The sequence below is a fragment of the Pristiophorus japonicus genome, chromosome 1 (genome assembly GCF_044704955.1).
Source record: "Pristiophorus japonicus isolate sPriJap1 chromosome 1, sPriJap1.hap1, whole genome shotgun sequence".
NCBI lineage: Eukaryota > Metazoa > Chordata > Chondrichthyes > Pristiophoridae > Pristiophorus > Pristiophorus japonicus.
In genome coordinates, this window is record NC_091977.1 from 238,838,538 (window position 1) to 238,852,079 (window position 13,542).

Sequence of the window (13,542 nt, forward strand, 5' to 3'; positions counted from 1 at the left end):
GAATTCCAGATTATAACAACTCGCTGCATTAAAAAATCTCCTCATCTCTCCTCTGGTTCTTTTGCCAATGATTTTCCATCTGTGTCCTTCGGTTACTGACCTTACTACCAGTGGAAACAGTTTCTCCTCATTTAAAGTTTGATTAAAACCTGCTCTTGGTGGCTAACTTAAGGTTTTCTTTTTTTCAGCTATCTTGTGACCAGCAATAGAGGATCTGACTGCTGACTGTTGCTCCTATGAGATAGTTGGCACATCATCTTCAAACTGAGAAGAGTTGGCCCAAAGTAAAATCAGACTACTTGATGAGCGTGTCTTTCTGTGGCATAAAATTTGATGATTCTCTAGGGTATCTCCAAAGAGGAGAGTGAGATTAGACTAGATAGCTCATGTGGAGAAAATCCCAGCACCAATATGATTGACCAAATGGCCTGTTTCAATGCTGTGACATTCTTTTATTCCTTTCCTAAATTTCATAGAATTTAAAGCATAGAAACAGGTCATTGGGCCCAACAGGTCCATGCTGGTGTTTGAGCTCCACATGAGCCTCCTCACATTCCTCTTCATCTAACCCCATCAATATATCCTTCTATTCCTTTCTCCCTTATGTACTTATTGTTATGTACGTAATGACTCGATAGACTGAATACTGTAAACTGTAAAAAAACCTGGCTCTGTTTTATTAGGGCCCAAAGTGATTATCTCACATGATGGCTTGCCTTTTATACCTGGACCGCACACACGTGCATACAGCCCAATGACCTCCGACAGTGGTGCCACCTGGTGGGTAGTAACCCCAAGCATACATACATGACAATATCTCCCTTTAAGATATTAGTAACAGTCTTTTTACAAATTGAGATGGTCCGGGGCTTTCTGCTCCCGAGTTGATCGTCTCAGTTCAACTCCAGCCTTGGGCGAGCGTTCTGAGTCTGTTATGACTGGGGGCTGGGTAGCCGATCTGATGGGAGTGGCAATGACCATGTCAGGGATTGAAAGTCTAGATTCATTGATGACAGCGGAGTCCTCTGATGACTGAGGGTAGGTTGGTTGGTCACTGATTGTGTCTTCCTCAGACTGTTCCGGTTCATCTGTGTGCCGCAGCTTTATCTGATCAACATGTTTCCTGCATGTTTGCCCATTCTTGAGCTTGACGATAAACATTCTGTTACCCTCCTTGGCCGTAACAGTACCAGCCATCCACTTGGGACCTTGACCATAATTTAGTACATACACAGGATCGTTAACAGAAATGTCGCGTGAAACAGCAGCGCGATCATGATACCACTGCTGATTTTGACGTCTGTATTCAACACGATTGTTCAAGTCAGGGTGGACAAGAGAGAGCTTGGTCTTGAGACCCCTCTTCATCAATAGTTCAGCAGGGGGGACCCCGGTAAGCATGTGTGGTCTTGTCCTATATCTAAGCAATATGCATGACAAGCAAGTCTGCAGTGAACCTTGAGTTACACGTTTCATACTCTGCTTGATGGTTTGGACAGCACACTCTGTTTTACCATTAGATGCAGGTTTGAATGGTGCTGACCTCACATGTTTGATAGCATTGAGTTTCATGAACTCTTGAAACTTCAGACTAGTGAAGCAAAGTCCATTGTCGCTTACAACAATATCGGGCAGACCATGATTGGCAAACATGACACGAAGGCTCTCAATGGTAGCTGTGGATGTACTGGATGAAATGATTATACACTCTATCCACTTGGAATATGCATCCACCACAACTAAAAACATCTTTCCCTGGAAGGGACCTGAAAACTCGATGTGGATCCTGGACCATGGTTTAGATGGCCATGACCACAGACTCAGCGGTGATTCCACTGGTGCTTTACTTAGCTGCATGCAAGTGTTGCACTGATGCACACATGATTCCAGATCAGAGTCAATTCCAGGCCACCATACATGAGGCCTGGCAATGGCATTCATCATCACAATACCAGGATGAGTGCGATGTAGATAATGTACAAATTTCTCTCTGCCTTTCTTCGGCATAACAACAAGATTACCCCACAGTAAACAATCTGACTGAATGGATAGTTCGTCTTTGCGACGGTTTAAGGTTTGGTCTCATCACCCCTTTGCTTGGGTATGGCAAACCAATCACCACTAAGGACACAACGTTTCACAACCGATAATATCGGGTCCTGTCTGGTCCAGATCTTTGTTGAGCCATGACAGGGGTTCCTTCACTTTCAAAAGCATCCATAACTAACAGTAGGTCTGCAGGTTGTGGCATCTCCACCTCCGGTGTGGGCAACGGCAGATAGCTCAGTGCATCGGCACAATTCTCGGTGCCAGGTCTATGGCAAATGACATAATCATAGGCAGTTAATGTCAGCACCCACCTTTGAATGCGGGACGATGCATTGGTATTTATCGCTTTGTTTTCCGAAAACAATGAAATAAGTGACTTGTGATCTGTATCCAGTTCAAACCGAAGACCAAACAGGTATTGATGCACCTTTTTAACCCCATACACACAGGCTAATGCTTCTTTTTCTACCATGCTGTAGGCTCTTTCCGCCTTTGACAAACTTTTAGAAGCATATGCAACAGGTTGTAATTTACCCGACTCATTAGCTTGTAGGAGCACACAACCAACTCCATATGACGAAGCATCACAGGCCAATACTAGACACTTGCACGGATCATAATGTACCAGCAGCTTGTTAGAGCAAAACAGATTAGTAGCTTTCTCAAAAGCTCTATCTTGAGATGCACCTGAAACCCAGTTGTCGTCCTTTCTTCGCAGCATGTGCAGTGGCTCTAATGAAGTGCTCAATCTAGGTAGGAAATTACCAAAGTAGTTGAGTAGACCAAGGAACGAACACAGCTCCATCACATTCTGAGGCTTGGGTGCATTTTTGATGGCCTTAGTTTTCGAGTCCGTAGGCCTGATGCCGTCAGCAGCAATTTTCCTCCCCAGGAATTCGACATCCGGTGCCATGAAGACACACTTCGAAAGTTTCAGTCTGAGTCCCACTTTGTCCAGATGATGTAGAATCTCTTCCAGGTTGTTCGGATGTTCGGCGGTGTCATGACCTGTGACCAGGATGTCATCTTGGAACACGATGAATCTAGGTTGGACTTCAGTAGACTCTCCATGTTCCTCTGAAATATGGCTGCAGCCGAGCGAATTCCGAAAGGAAACCTGTTGTAGATAAATAGTCCTTTATGAGTGTTGATGCACGTAAGTTTCTTCGACATCTCGATCAGCTCCTGTGTCATGTCGGCTGAAGTCAGATACAGTGTAGTGAACGACTTCCTCCTGGCTAGCATTGCAAACAGGTCATCAGCCTTCAGTAATGGGTATTGATCCCATTTCGAAACTAGGTTGATCATAACTTTGTAGTCTTCACAAATCCTGACAGTGCCATCACTCTTCAACACAGGAACAATGAGGCTGGCCCATTCATTAAATTCGACCGGTGATATGATCCCTTCACGCTGGAATCTGTCCAGTCGATTTCGACTATCTCCCTCATCATGTACGGAATCACCCGAGCTTTATGATGGACGGGTCTTGCATCCGAATCGACGTTGATCTGCACCTTGGTTCCCATGAAATTGCCGATGCCTGGTTCAAACAGCGAGGGGAACTTGCTCAGCGCTTGTGCACATGGAGTATCATCCTCCGACGACAACGCTTTGATATCGTTCCAATTCCATTTGATTTTTGCTAGCCAATTCCTGCCGAACAGCATTGGACCATTGCCTGGAACAATCCATAATGGTAAATCATGAACCGCACCATCATACGACACCTTGACTACTGCACTACCAATCACCGTTATGAGTTCTTTAGCATATGTACGCAACTTGGCATTAACTGGACTCAGCTTAGACCTCACTGCCTTAGTATCCCATAGCTTGTCGAATGTCCTCTGGCTCATTATTGATTGACTCGAACCCTTGTCCAATTCCATCAGTACCGGCACACCGTGAAGTTTCACATTAATCATTATCGGTTGGCTCTTTGTTAGGAACAAATATAGTCCATACACTTCCTCCTCTGGAATCTCGGATTGCATATCCAGATCCGTGCTATGCTAGTCATCATCCTCCATGTGGTGTGTTGCAGCACGCTTGCTCAGTTGCAGACACATGCGCTGGAGATGCTCCTGTCTCGAACAGCTTTTACAAATGTACTGTTTAAACCGACACTAATGAGGCCGATGATTGCCCCCACAACGCCAACACAGTGAAATCAGATTCATTCCCGTTGGCCAACTTTGGGCAGCCACAGGTTTCGCATATGCAGTCGAGTAGGCCCTGCCAAACGACGATAGAATTTTGTTTACAGTATTTGCCGAGTTCCAATTTTTCGATGATATCTGCTTTAAGTTCTTCTCCATCGTCATGCATGCCTGGGCTCAAATTCCGCCACCAGTAGCTTATGCAGGATCACCTCGTGGTTGATGCCGATTACAAAGAAGTCCCGCAGTATGTCTCCCAACGCATTTTCGAACTTACACGATCCAGCTAGACGTCTTAGACCGGCAACAAATTCCGACACATCCTGGCCCTCAGAACGAACGTACTTGTAGAATCAATATCGTGAGATGATGATGCCTTCTTCTGGTTTGATATGGTCACATACCAGAGCATACAATTCCTCATAGTCCTTGTCCGTTGGACTTGCAGGCAAGAGAAGATTCTTTATGAGTCCATAGATTTTCGGACCGCAAACCATGAGGAAGACCGCCCTGCGCCTAACTGCGTCAGTGGGTTCCTTCATTTTGTTGGCCACGAAGTATTGGTCCAGGCGAGCTACAAAATCTGTCCAGTCCTCTCCCTCCATGAATCTCTCCAGAATTCCAATTGTGCTCATTTTTTCATGCGAAGGTTCTTAAGTTACCTCGTCACCAAATGTTATGTAGGTAATAATTCGATAGACTGAATACTGTAAACTAACACAGGTACAAACCTGGCTCTGCTTTATTCGGGCCCAAAGTGATTTACATTACATGATAGCTTGCCTTTTTTACCTGGACCGCACGCATGTGCGTACAGCCCAATGACCTCCGACAGTGGCGCCATCTGGTGGCTAGTAACCACAAGCATACTCACATGACACTTATCTAAATGATAAATATTTTGGTGCTTAGAAGATCTGACTGTGTCCAAAAGTAGCTGTACAGGCTTAAAACAAGAATGCCAACCTAATAAAGGGGACTTAGAAGCTGCTGTGATTAATGTAAACATGCAAGTAATGAGATTTGTTACTCTATTGGAGGATTAGCAGACATAGCAATATTCAGAAGTAAATATTTTGCACTGGTGAGTTTTACACAGGATCAAGCATTATCTTTAAAACTAATTTGTCGTGATACGATTAGCGACTGGGGAAAAGCTGATTTGGAAGTTGTATCCACAGTGCATGACCTTTAATGAAATGGTAATTCTTCTCTCTTCAGCTAAAAACAATTCACATCGCAAAAGAGATCACAGCTTAAAGACTGGTACTAGTGGAGCATCGATAAGAATTAAAGCTCAACTTGGAGACATTAAGGACAACCCCTGAAATCTGTTTCATTTCACTACATCTGTCCTCTTTGACCAAGCTTTTGGTCACCTATGCTAATTTCTACTGATGTGGCTCGGTGTCAAACTTTTATCTCAATACTCCTGTGAAGCGCCTTGGGATGTCTCACTACATTAAAGGCACTATATAAATACAAGTTGTTGTTGTTGTTGTCTACGAGCACAACACCAGTATTAGATTAATTATCGTAAGCACAACAAATTAAATACGACTTTCAACATTACGTGCTATGGCGTTACATAACGTATTGGGATCCAAGTTCTGCAATCAAAGTAGAAGTTATACATCATTGTCTCAACTTGCCACACATCCTGGGAATGGCCAAACAGAATCTCCATCTGTGTCTGATGCTCTGCTCATACGATTTACTTCATGGCAGTATTAGATTTGTCATGTATGTAACCACAATGTAACACCACCGTATAACTGTATACACTCAACCTAGATGCACCCCTTGACCACAAGGGGTGAACTTGTGGGAGACACTCCTTACCTGATCACACTGGTATAAAAAGGGAGGTCCCATGCAGGATCATGGTCTTTGGAGTCCTGTGAATAAAGAGTTAAGGTCACAAAATGACCTTGTCCCCAGAATGTACCTCGTGTGGTTTCATACTGTAGAGTAAGAACTTTACATTGGCGACGAGAAGCGGGAATTCAAGACCCACGAGAATGGCTACCAGTAGGACAGAGGAATGGTACTGTGTTGGGGAAGACTGGGACGATTTTGTCGAGAGGCTTCAGCAAAGTTTTGTTATGAAAGAATGTCTGGGGGATGCAGCGGCCGACAAGCGAAGGGCTCATCTTTTGACCAGCTGCGGACTAAAGACTTACGGACTCATGAAGGAATTACAAGCACCGAAAAAGCCGGTGGACAAAACCTTTGAAGAACTAAGCAAATTGAACGGGGAGCACCTCAAACAGGTGAGTAGCATACATATGACCTAACACAGATTCTACACCCACTGACGTCGTGAAGGACAGAGCATACCGGACTTCGTAGCGGACCTCCGGTGTTTGGCCAGCCTTTGTAAGTTCACAGACGCCTGCAGGGGGGAGATGCTAAGGGACTTATTTATCGAGGGCATTGGTCATGCGGGAATTTTCCACAAATTAATTGAAACCAAGGATTTGACCTTGGAAGCGGCAGCGTTGATAGCTCAAACTTTCATGGCGGGGGAGGAAGAGAGGAAAATAATATACGTGCGCAATTCTGCCTTTAACGCGGCAATGGATCAAGGAGTCAACATCATCAATGAGACTCAGAGCCCCGCAGGCAGGCAGGGGCAGTCTTTTAAAAAAGGAGGGAGAGAGAAAACAGGGAATTATAGACCGGTCAGCCTGATATCGGTAGTGGGTAAAATGATGGAATCAATTATTAAGGATGTCATAGCAGTGCATTTGGAAAGAGGTGACATGATAGGTCCAAGTCAACATGGATTTGTGAAAGGGAAATCATGCTTGACAAATCTTCTGGAATTTTTTGAGGATGTTTCCAGTAGAGTGGACAAGGGAGAACCAGTTGATGTGGTATATTTGGACTTTCAGAAGGCTTTCGACAAGGTCCCACACAAAAGATTAATGTGCAAAGTTAAAGCACATGGGATTGGGGGTAGTGTGCTGACATGGATTGAGAACTGGTTGTCAGACAGGAAGCAAAGAGTAGGAGTAAATGGGTACTTTTCAGAATGGCAGGCAGTGACTAGTGGGGTACCGTAAGGTTCTGTGCTGGGATCCCAGCTGTTTACACTGTACATTAATGATTTAGACGAGGGGATTAAATGTAGTATCTCCAAATTTGCGGATGACACTAAGTTGGGTGGCAGTGTGAGCTGCGAGGAGGATGCTATGAGGCTGCAGAGCGACTTGGATAGGTTAGGTGAGTGGGCAAATGCATGGCAGATGAAGTATAATGTGGATAAATGTGAGGTTATCCACTTTGGTGGTAAAAACAGAGAGACAGACTATTATCTGAATGGTGACAGATTAGGAAAAGGGGAGGTGCAACGAGACCTGGGTGTCATGGTATATCAGTCATTGAAGGTTGGCATGCAGGTACAGCAGGCGGTTAAGAAAGCAAATGGCATGTTGGCCTTCATCGTGAGGGGATTTGAGTACAGGGGCAGGGAGGTGTTGCTACAGTTGTACAGGGCCTTGGTGAGGCCACACCTGGAGTATTGTGTACAGTTTTGGTCTCCTAACCTGAGGAAGGACATTCTTGCTATTGAGGGAGTGCAGCGAAGTTTCACCAGACTGATTCCCGGGATGGCGGGACTGACCTATCAATAAAGACTGGATCAACTGGGCTTGTATTCACTGGAGTTCAGAAGAATGAGAGGGGACCTCATAGAAACGTTTAAAATTATTCTGGGTTTCGACAGGTTAGATGCAGGAAGAATGTTCCCAATGTCGGGGAAGTCCAGAACCAGGGGACACAGTCGAAGGATAACGGGTAAGCCATTTAGGACCGAGATGAGGAGAAACTTCTTCACCCAGAGAGTGGTGAACCTGTGGAATTCTCTACCACAGAAAGTTGTTGAGGCCAATTCACTAAATATATTCAAAAAGGAGTTAGATGAAGTCCTTACTACTAGGGGGATCAAGGGGTATGGCGAGAAAGCAGGAATGGGGTACTGAAGTTGCATGTTCAGCTATGAACTCATTGAATGGCGGTGCAGGCTAGAAGGGCCGAATGGCCTACTCCTGCACCTATTTTCTATGTTTCTATGTTTCTGTGACACTCCCCAGGCAGCAATAGACTCCAGAGTAGGACTTCAACAGAGACAATGGACATTCACGCCATCACAGTGGACAATGCGGCCCGGGATGGGGCCATTGACACCCACTAATAGGGTACTTAATAGCAGTCAAAGGGACAGTCAGCGTGGAATGCCTGGCCATAGTCCCTTTGTTCCCAACAATGGAAACTTTAACTCATGCTGGACGTGTGGGGGAAAACACTCAGCTAGATCTTGCAGATTTCAACAGTTTGTCTGCAGGAACTGCAATCTCATTGGCCACTCAGCTCGAATGTGCAGGAAGTCTGCAACCAGAGTAATATATGAGGCGGATGGACCAGAAGAGGGTTCTTGAGGCAGGATGTCTTTGGGGCAAATCGATGGACGCCGAGGTTCAGCGGGTCCATGTGGCGAATATTCACAGTTCATACACCAAAGCACCACCAATGATGATGAGGGTTTTATTAAACGGTATCCCAGTATGCATGGAGCTGGACACTGTGGCCAGCCAGTCACTCATGGGCGTTCAGCAATTTGAGAAGCTATGGCCACTTAAAGCCAGTCGACCCAAATTAGCATGTATTGAGACACAATTACGGACTTACACTAAAGAAATCATTCCGGTGCTCGGCAGTGCAATGTTGGCTGTCACACACAATGGGTTAGTGAATCGGCCGCCGCTCTGGATTGTCCCGGGCAATGGTCCCGCACTGTTGGGGAGACGCTGGTTAGCCGAGATGAACTGTAAATGGGGGGATGTTCACGCAATGTCATCTGTGGAGCGAAGTTCGTGCTCACAATTCCTACAACAATTTGATTCACTATTCCAACCTGGCGTTGGGACTTTCAAAGGCACTAAAGTAGTGATACACATCACCCCGGACGCCAGGCCAGTGCACCACAAAGCCAGAGTGGTGCCGTATGTGATGCGGGAAAAGATTGAGAGTGAATTGGACTGGCTCGTGAGAGAGGGCATCATCTCGCCTGTTGAATTCAGCGACTGGGCAAGCCCTATTATTCCCGTCCTAAAAGCGGATGGCTCTGTCAGGATCTGTGGCAACTACAAGGCCACCATCAATCGGGTGTCTCTACAAGATCAATACCCGCTCCTGAGAGTGGAGGACCTCTTCGCCACGCTGGCAGGCGGCAAGCTGTTCACCAAGTTGGACCTCACTTCAGCCTATATGAAATGTAAAGTCCTTACTCTACAGTATGAAACCACACGAGGCACATTCTGGGGGAAAGGTCACTCTGTGACCTTAACTCTTTATTCACAGGACTCCAAAGACCATGACCCTGCGTGGGACCTCCCTTTCTATACCTGTGTGATCAGGTAAGGAGTGTCTCCCACAAGTTCACTCCTTGTGGTCAAGGTGTGCATCTAGGTTGAGTGTATACAGTAATACGGTGGTGTTACATTGTGGTTAGATACATGACAAGATGAATTATCGTAAGCATAACAAATTAAATACGACTTTCAACATTACACCTGAGACCATGGTCCATGTGCTCTGCACCCAGGGGCAAGCATGTCTTTGGCCTTCGCTGAACAGAATCAGGCTCCAGCTCCATATATACATCCTCTAACTTCCTTTTGCTCTTTTGCCTGCAATTTCCTTGGGGAGTTCTCCCCCAGGCCAGCAGAACGTCGACGGAGAATTGGCGGAAATTCATCTGCGCGGCTCACCTAGGGTCTCCACCAACCTTCTGCCAACCATACAGCCACTTCCTCCTCTCCGCTGTCTCTCTGGTCTACTGAGTGGAGGGTGAGCATTGGGGTGAGTGAGTGATCACTAATGTTTTCCGAAGCAGAAAGGACTGCCCTGTTTCGCTTTTCAACATTTTTCTCATCTGCAGTCTCTGGAAAAAAACACAGTTCTGTTGACTTTGGTTTAATTGAGCAGCATTCCATTTTAATCAGCTGCTGGCTACATTTTTTAATTAATCGTGGGATAGGGACATCACAAGCAAGGTAAGCATTTATTGCCTGTCACTAATTTCCCTTGAGAAGGTGGTGGTGAGCTGCCTTCTTGAACCTCTGCAGTCTGAGTGGTGAAGGTATTCCCACAGTGCTGATAGATAGGGAGTTCTAGGATTTCGACTCTGCGACGATGAAGGAACGGTGATATGTGTCCAAGTTAGGATAGTGCGTGAGTTGGAGGGGAACGTGGATTCCCATATGGCTTCTGCCCTCATCCTTCTAGGTGGTATAGGTCGTGTACTTCTCTCCAGTAGCCTGGTGTTCCCTGGCGTTGTGTGCTGTCTTGAATGAATTGTATTAATAAGCTTCTGGAATCTCCAGATACTCCATTAACAAGCAGTCAGAATTCTTAGAATTAATGGTGATAAAAGGAGATATAAGGGAGCAAGGATCTCGGTGTCAGCCATGGCTCAGTGGGTAGCACCCTTGTCCCTGAGTCAAAAAGCTGTGGGATTGTCCCACTGCACAGACTTAAGCACAAAATCTAGAATGGCATTTCAGTGCCGTCTTTCTGATAAGTCATTAAACCAAGGCCCCGTTTGCCCTGTCAGGTGGATGCAAAAGATCCCATAGCACTATTTTGAAAAAGAGCAGGGGGTTATCCCTGGTACTCAGGCTAATATTTATCCCTCAACCAACATCACTGAAACAGATTATCTGGCCATTATCACATTGCTGTTTGTGGCAGCTTGCTGTACCCAAATTGGCTGCCATGTTTCTTCCACTACAACAGTGACTACATTTCAAAAGTACAGGTTGAACCTCCCTTATCCAGAAATGCCTTATCCGGAACCACCCCTCGTCCGGAATCATTCCTGGCCACCGGGTGGCGCATGCGCAGAACTCCGACATGAAAAAATTGAACAAATTGAAGTCCGTCTTGCAGCCGACTCCCGCAATCACTGGCCTGACCCCGCGATCTACCGCCTCCCCCCATGATCTCTCTGCCACACACCCAGCCCCAAGCCAGCCAGCCATGATATACCCTTGCTCAGTACCTGTAACATCCAATTTAACATGACCACCCCTTGTTAGAAAATTCTCTTATCCAGAACAGGCCAGATCCTGAGGGTTCTGGATAAGGGAGGTTCAACCTGTACTTTATTGGCTGTAAAATACTTTGGGGTGTCCTGAGGTTATGAAAGGCAATGCAAGTTTTTCATTTTCGGAAGTAAAACTTCAATATCCTAGCATGCATTATAAGATGGGAGATAATTGCTATGAGTATTGCCAAACTACTTTGCTTCTGGGACATGGAATATAGTGTTAAGTGATACCCCCAAAGGTATTGCTTGACTATTGTTCCAGGCAATTTTCTTCTCAGTATTTTAATTGTCTGTCCTGTTATTCAAATTACAACAAACTTACCTTAAGTATTAAAAGTTGAGGGGTGATCTAATTAAGGTGTTTAAAATGATAAATGTATTTGCTAGGGTAGATAAAGATAATTTATTTTCTCTGGTGGGGTATCCAGAACAAGGGGGCATAATGTTAAAATTAGAGCAAGGCCAATCTGGAGGGAAATCAGGAAACACATCTTTACACAAAGGGTAACAGAAATCTGCAACACTTTCCCCCAAAAGGCTGTTGATGCTGGGGATCAATTGAAACATTCAAGACTGAGATTGATAGATTTTTGTTAGATAAAGGTATCAAAGTATATGGAGCAAAGCTGGGTAAATGGCCTGAGGTGCAGATCAGACATGATCTAATTGAATGGTGAAGCAGGCTCAAGGGGCTAAATGGCCTCCTCCTGTTCCTATGTAACATTCTTTTTCTTCACCCTTGGGCTAAGCAGATAGGTTATTCTGATTTGGCCAGATCCATGGACCATTGCTAGCTGGGCATTTGGAGCATTCACTATTGACCGTGAAACAATAGGCTTCTCACTGGCTAAATCAATGGAACTGAGGCAAAATTTTAAAGATATGGATTTCAGCTCCAAGATTGATGATAGTTTGTCAAAGGAAGAGATAAGTTTAGTCATTAAAGCCAAATGCGTAAAAATATAAAACAGAGTAGATTGGGCCACTACTCTCTGGAGTTTGGAAGAATGAGAGTGATCTCATTGAAAAATATTGGCCAGAAAATTGCGGCCTCTTCGGCTGCGTACGATGTGCACACACATCCAAAGAGACCTCGCAAATATCAGTTCTCGTCACGCGAACTGGCTTTTGTGATCTGTCAAAATCGCTCGCATCCCCGGGAGAAGGGCCTTTGCGGGCGGAGATTTGGACTATTTGCTCAACTCTTGCCCAGCGAATGTCCTTTAAACTCTTTTGCCTGGTACAAACAGGTGTATAGCTTACTTTTACCAGCATAAGAATTTTAAAATATAGAAACATTAAATGATATTACTTATTTTTATATTATAAACTTTCTCCATGAAGGTAAGTTTATTTTTAACATTTGAAAACATTTTTTAACTCAGGGCTATGTTCGCCACCCATGGCTCGCCTGACGTTATTGTCAGTGACAATGGACCATATTTCACCAGCTCAGAATTCAACAAGTTTATGGCCCGCAATGGCATCAAGCATGTCAGGTCTGCCCCATTAAAACCCGCATCCAACGGTCAAGCGGAACGGGCAGTCCAAACTATCAAGCAGAGCTTGAAACACGTGACGGAAGGCTCCTTGCAGACCCGCTTATCTCGGGTTCTGCTCAGCTACCAGACGTGACCCCACTTGCTCACTGGGGTTCCCCCTGTAGAATTGTTACTGAAGAAAACACTCAAAACCAGGCTCTCCCGAGTCCACCCGGATCTAAATGATCATGTGGAAACCCGGCGTCACCGGCAAAACTTGTACCATGATCACGCGGCTGTATCGCGTGACATTGATGTTAACGACCCTGTGTTGTCCTTAATTACGGTCATGGTCCTAAATGGGCTGCTGGCACTGTCTTAGCCAAGGAGGGGAATAGAGTGTTTATAGTCAAACTATTGAATGGACAAATGTGCAAAAAGCATTTGGATCAGACCAAACTACGGTTCACCGAAAACCAGGAACAACCTGAAGTGGACATCACCATCATCGATCCACCAACACACACCCAACCAGCAATCAACCTCGCTGTCAATCAAGAGGATGAACCCACCATTCCCCACAGTCCTGTCAGACCAGCAACGCCGCAGTGCAGCAATGGTCCGACCAACTCACCAATGCCAGAGTTTAAACTCAGATGATCAACCAGGGAGTGTAGGGCCCCGGATCGTCTCAACTTGTAAATAATTTGTATCAAAGATTTTGGGGGGGGGGGGG